The sequence below is a fragment of the Oncorhynchus kisutch genome, linkage group LG20 (genome assembly GCF_002021735.2).
Source record: "Oncorhynchus kisutch isolate 150728-3 linkage group LG20, Okis_V2, whole genome shotgun sequence".
Lineage (NCBI taxonomy): Eukaryota > Metazoa > Chordata > Actinopteri > Salmoniformes > Salmonidae > Oncorhynchus > Oncorhynchus kisutch.
The window spans coordinates 11,994,899-12,001,981 of NC_034193.2; the positions used below are offsets into that span (position 1 = coordinate 11,994,899).

At 41.4% G+C, this 7,083-nt stretch overlaps 1 long non-coding RNA gene across 1 annotated transcript; it reads right to left on the reverse strand.

Moving 5' to 3' along the window:
- Nucleotides 1-885: 885 nt before the first annotated feature.
- On the reverse strand, nucleotides 886-4,212 carry LOC109866036 (uncharacterized). Its single transcript, XR_002251652.2, has 3 exons — nucleotides 3,633-4,212; nucleotides 1,803-1,868; nucleotides 886-1,638 (listed from the first exon to the last, which is right to left on the reverse strand). It is a non-coding gene; the product is annotated as an uncharacterized LOC109866036 (long non-coding RNA).
- Between the last annotated feature and the right edge of the window lie 2,871 nt (nucleotides 4,213-7,083).

Below are 7,083 nucleotides of genomic sequence, written 5' to 3' on the forward strand. Positions count from 1 at the left end.
TTACTAACAGGCCCATGGATGTAGTATTGAAACCTTGGCCACTGACAGGCATCCAAGTGTGAGGGTGCACTTGAGGGACTCACATGCTGATATCTGGCATGAGTATGACCTGTGACACATTGTCAAAGGTGTGAGGAAATAGCTGGTGTCCATCGGGAAGCCAGAGGTACTGTCATATATTCTGTAGTAAAATCCGAACTATGATTTGTGGAACTTATTTCTGGGTCTAGGACCATCCCAGAGGACTCTCCTGAGTGCCCAAAGAGTGAGAGTAGTAAATGGAGAAGGAGCAGGCCATTCAGCACTGAATTCAAAGATACACACAACCATAAAGGGAATCGGAGAGGAATTGTTTTTTTTACCCATTTCAACGGACGTGCAAACCCTGTCCCAGACCTGCTGTTTCGTCTCTCTCTCTCCCTCTCTCCGGGACCTGCTGCCTCGACCTATGAATGCTCAGGTATGAAAAGCCAACTGAAGTTTTCTCCTGAGGTGTTGAGCTGTTGCACCCATTATAACCACTGTCGTTATTATTGTGATGTAAAAAGGCTCTGTAAAACACATTTGATTATATTGATTGCTTGCTGTGCTGCATGTTGTACATTCACTAACTGTCTGGGTGATCTGACATTTTTATAGTATCTGTTACATACTTTGGTGTGTATTTAATCTGCAACTTAACCTCTGGCACAATGTAGATGCGCTGTTGGTTTGAGAACTGTCACAGCGACATGAACACCAGGCTGAGGAGGTGACATGTTTCCACAAATATGGGAGCTGCCATTAGGGAGGACTGCTGATGGCACCAACAGATTCCCTGCAAACAACTTTCCCACTCTGGTCTGGGACAACCACTGCCTCCTGTGGCCCACAACACACTGTCTCCATGGTGATAGGAAAACCATTTATTTTCAGGGATGAACTGATCACACATGCTCGACATCCTGGCTCATGGCAGACATTTAACAACTCCTTCAGCTTGCTATCAATGACTATGTATTTGGGATCTTGCACACACTCTTTGATACTATATATTCGATACTATATCTTCAATACTATATCTTCAATACTATATCTTCAATACTATATATTCGATACTATATCTTTGATACTATATATTCGATACTATATCTTTGATACTATATATTCGATACTATATCTTTGATACTATATATTCGATACTATATATTCGATACTATATATTCGATACTATATCTTTGATACTATATATTCGATACTATATCTTTGATACTATATCTTTGATACTCTATATTTGATACTATATCTTTGATACTTTATATTCGATACTATATATTCGATACTATATCTTCGATACAATAGCTTCAATACTATATCTTCGATACTATATCTCCGATACTATAGCTGGCACTGTGATGATTGTGTTTCTGAACTCTCAGGTTCATACAGTGAGGTCTGGTCTTCATTGTTCTCACTCTCTGTCAGCTCCATCTGTGGCGTATAGGGGCAGGACTCGGTTGTATACTGATGGTTGTGAGCGCAATCTAGCTGAGCTCCGAGCTCTTTAGTGATGGTCCCTGTGGACCTCTGATCCACTGCAGCACAGGAACACTCAGGCACCCAGGGGTCAGTCTGGCATGCTGTACTAACCGTTCTTTCCTGTTGGTAGAAAACAATTAAGGCATCTATTAGGCTATAGTTATATTCAAGAATCACTGTATATACTGTATATTGTCCATTTTATATCCAAAATTTGCCCTGGGACGGTAGATTGTGCCTTGAAATAAACAATAGCCTTAGAAATAACATGGATTTGCATGTACCTCCTGTGTCTCCTCCTGCACAGTCTCCTCCAGGATGAAAACCTTTTCAGGCATGAAGATGTCATTCTGAAAACAAATAAACGTTTTGTTAAGGCAACTGAACACAAATATATCAGTTGGCGATAACAAGCTACCTGTCTGTTATGCTATGTCAACTCACACACAGACAAACACACAGCAAATACAGGGACTTTTATTTTTCAGCAAACATTAGCCATCAACTTCAGTCTGGCTAAATAAGGTGGAGCTAACAAAACATTAGCCATCAACTTCAGTCTGTCTAAATAAGGTGGAGCTAACAAAACATTAGCCATCAACTTCAGTCTGGCTAAATAAGGTGGAGCTAACAAAACATTAGCCATCAACTTCAGTCTGGCTAAATAAGGTGGAGCTAACAAAACATTAGCCATCAACTTCAGTCTGGCTAAATAAGGTGGAGCTAACAAAACATTAGCCATCAACTTCGGTCTGGCTAAATAAGGTGGAGCTAACAAAACATTAGCCATCAACTTCAGTCTGGCTAAATAAGGTGGAGCTAACAAAACATTAGCCATCAACTTCAGTCTTGCTAAATAAGGTGGAGCTAACAAAACATTAGCCATCAACTTCAGTCTGGCTAAATAAGGTGGAGCTAACAAAACATTAGCCATCAACTTCAGTCTGTCTAAATAAGGTGGAGCTAACAAAACATTAGCCATCAACTTCAGTCTGGCTAAATAAGGTGGAGCTAACAAAACATTAGCCATCAACTTCAGTCTGGCTAAATAAGGTGGAGCTAACAAAACATTAGCCATCAACTTCAGTCTGTCTAAATAAGGTGGAGCTAACAAAACATTAGCCATCAACTTCAGTCTGTCTAAATAAGGTGGAGCTAACAAAACATTAGCCATCAACTTCAGTCTGGCTAAATAAGGTGGAGCTAACAAAACATTAGCCATCAACTTCAGTCTGTCTAAATAAGGTGGAGCTAACAAAACATTAGCCATCAACTTCAGTCTGTCTAAATAAGGTGGAGCTAACAAAACATTAGCCATCAACTTCAGTCTGTCTAAATAAGGTGGAGCTAACAAAACATTAGCCATCAACTTCAGTCTGGCTAAATAAGGTGGAGCTAACAAAACATTAGCCATCAACTTCAGTCTTGCTAAATAAGGTGGAGCTAACAAAACATTAGCCATCAACTTCAGTCTGGCTAAATAAGGTGGAGCTAACAAAACATTAGCCATCAACTTCAGTCTGGCTAAATAAGGTGGAGCTAACAAAACATTAGCCATCAACTTCAGTCTGGCTAAATAAGGTGGAGCTAACAAAACATTAGCCATCAACTTCAGTCTGGCTAAATAAGGTGGAGCTAACAAAACATTAGCCATCAACTTCAGTCTGGCTAAATAAGGTGGAGCTAACAAAACATTAGCCATCAACTTCAGTCTGGCTAAATAAGGTGGAGCTAACAAAACATTAGCCATCAACTTCAGTCTGGCTAAATAAGGTGGAGCTAACAAAACATTAGCCATCAACTTCAGTCTTGCTAGATGAGGTGGAGCTAACAAAACATTACAAAAACAAATCTGTCAACAACATGTATTACTGTACTATCTGAGGTGTAAGCTAGCTACAGTAACTACCTAATAACAGGGCTACACGGAGAAACTGTGTTGCAATTTTAGTTGCAGTTGAGTTTCTTGTTAACGGCAGTTGCTGGGGGGTGTTACACAAAACACTTCAGACCTAATTAGCTAGTTACCTTAATCTAGAGTTGCACCAAAGTTGGCCAGTGTCTACGCTAGCCTAGTCCAACAACAATCATGACTCATGACCGGTTAACAGTACCTCAGTTTCTCCATTGACTCGAGTCGCCTCCTCCGTTCAGTCCGGCTTTTGCTAGACTCCGAAGTCTGCGATGTTGATGATGGTCGGTCGGTAACCCCTACCCCATAACCCTTGAAAATGGAGGTGCAAGCAGAGCGTTTCAAAGTAGTCCTATGACCCCTTTCCATTCGAAAACTCCCAGTTGCCGCATCGAAAGTACCCTTCATCTCAAAGTCTTCCTCCTCAAAGTGCTGGCAGCAGATCCTGCAAGTTCGAGTTGGCACGTCCTTCCTCTTCAGAACATGGAGCCACTTCTTCAAAAGTTGGGGTTCAGTAACGTACTGAGGGATTGTTTTTGGAGCCGATTCCTACAGGCTGGCGCTATACAGTTCATGGTTGAATTACTACTTGCTGGTGCCATCTTCATTGTCTGCCCCTAACCTCACTCTCTTCCATTCACTCTCCACTTGCAAACTCAATACCACAGACAATTTGCTGATTACTGCCTGTGAAACACTGGCATCAGTCGTTACTATGGCAATTTGAAATGGCGCTGACCATAGCTAAAATAAACTTTGTCGACGACCGAAATACTAAATATTGCACATATGCACATATGTAGTATAAGTATGCACATATGTAGTATAAGTGTGCACATATGTAGTATAAGTGGATTGACTTCATCTATTTCCTAAGATGTACTTCCTAAAGTTTTTCCATTCCCCTTTAAGACACTTTATGCCGTGGCATTATTGAATACTCGTTTCTGATTGGCTTGAAGGGCATTCTACAGTGTGCATTATTTCCCTATAACAGCAAGCTAGGACTGGTGGTTTGGTAAGCTAAAATAGTAAGTTTGTTTGGTTACCACAGCAACTACTGTCGCTATCTAGTAAACTTGCTAGCTACTTCAGTGGATGTTGAAGACTTTTCTACCTGCAAAAGAAACACTTTTCTAGCAGCGAAAGTGTTAAATTATTGCCATGGTATAAAAGGGATAATCAACTCGGGACTCTATGCATTCTCTGGAAAACAATACAACTCAGTAGAAGGTTAGTTCCACATCGTTCATAATCTTCCATAGGATGCATAGCCCCTCGTTGATTATCCCTTATGCAACGACCTTGTGTAACTGACTGACTAAATTAGGATCTAAAGCAGCGTGCGTATGGAGGCTAACAATGCTATCCTTTACATGCTATACCTTTACCAACTGTAATGTTATTTTCTAGGAAATACAGCTCTTTCTAGGAATTCTTCTGAAAGTACTGTATGTTGTTGGCATGCTGTATTCTAGAGAACACATGATCAAAACAATAGAGAAGGAATCTCCAGTGTGGAATCTGTGCTCCCAAAGAGAGAGAGATTATAATCTTTTCATAACCTATATTTTGACAGTGAAGACAAGAATCTCATTTTTTTAGCTAAGCAAGTCTGTTAAGAAGAAATTGTTATTTTCAATGATGGCATTGGAACAGTGGTTAACTGCCTTGTTCATGGACAGAATGAGTTTTTACCTTGTCAGCACAGGGATTTGATCTTGCAACCTTTCGGTTACTAGTCCAATGCTCAAACCACTAGGCTAGCTGCCGCTCGGTTGAGGATTTGATCAGTCATTGCCTCAGCGCCGCTTTGAAGTGTTTCTTCAGCATCCAAGTACCCAAATTATTGGGGTGGATCCCATCCTCCTTATAGAGCATCATCTGTTTCCAAAAGGTGTCAAAGTTGTCTACATAAGTTACACCCAAGGAGCTGCAGTAGTCACGCAGCCAGTTGTGAAGTGTTAGTAGCCTGTTGACAACGTTCACTACCTCTACCCAGCAAGGGCACAGGGGCAGATATTATAGGACGTTTTTGGTATCCAGCAGAGAACCAATCAATTTTTCAAAATCCCATTTCAGCCGTTCTGAGCTATCATTTCTAATACCATTAAACTGGGTTTTTACTCTGGAAACCGAGACGTTTCTTACCATACACCTGCCTAAGACAACCGCCGGCGAGATGGAAGAGGAAATTCGCCCACGAGCAGCGTGAACGAGCATGTGGAGTGAGAGAGAGTGATGGGGAGAGAGGGAGAGAGAGAGATCCCACTGCCATAATACCAGGCCAGGCCTCTGTCATAACAGCAGGCCACTTTAATAACACCAGGCCATGCCACTGTCATAACATAAGGCCACTTTCATAACACCAGTAATACCAAAACACATGGAGAAGAGTTCAGCAGTGCATCAGCAGATTTAGGTACGTGACAGCGTGGGGACCGATTTAATAGCACTCTACAGATGCACAACAACAGATGCCATTAATGGCCTGAACACAGGAATCCTCTCCTCTAGCTGTGTGCAAGACTCGGTGGTGCCGAACCGTTCATTTAAGAAATGTTATGTGCTTGTAGCGGCACGGCGCGTGGTGTGGAGCCCGAACGGGGATGTCTCTAGCCTCCTAGCTCGCAGCTTGGCTCGCTGTATGGGTAATATTCATCTTTGAGTGCTCATCTGAGAGCTCATCTGGCTAAACAACAGAAGCAGGAGGAATATTCTCAGGGCCAGGTAGGAGAGGATACACAGCTGTGCTCTTACCATTACAACACATTCCAGTACTCTGAAACTGTATGTATAGAGCGGCAGATTTCGCAGTGGTTTTTAATAATTTATCTCATGGATATCAGACAGCTATAACAAGAGGACAGGTATATAAAGTACCCACACATGTATTAACTATGACATAAAGCTGGTATAATGTCCTGCAGGTAGAGTTGCATGTGGACTGTGTTGTTATTCAGGCTTTTCACTCTGCTACCATCCGGCAAACGATACCAGAGCATCGGCTCTCAGCTCGGAGACAGCTTCTACCCCCAAGTCATAAAACTGCTAAATAGCCATAGGATTGCTTAATAGTTCATTAATGGTTACTTGGACTATCTGCATTGACCCTATCTTGCACTGATTATATGCACTCACAAGATTATATATAAAGTATACATTACATACACACTACACACACACTCACAAGATTATATATACAGTATACATTACATACACACTACACACACACTCACAGATTATATATACAGTATACATTACACACACACTCACACAAAACCCACACACATCATATACACTACATACACATACCAACACAACACACATTAACACACACACACACACACACACACACACACACACACACACACACACACACACACACACACACATGCACACGTTTACACTCATCACATGCTGCTGCTACTCCGTTCTTTATTCTTACTCTCATTATAATCTATCCTGATGCCTAATCACTTTACCCTGCCTTCATAGACATATCTACCTCAAATACCTTGTACCTCTGCACTTTGATCTGGTACTGGTACTTCCTGTATATACCATCACATTGATCTGGTACTGGTAATCCCTGTATATAACTCCACATTGATCTGATACTCCCTGTATATAGCTCCACATTGATCTGGTAC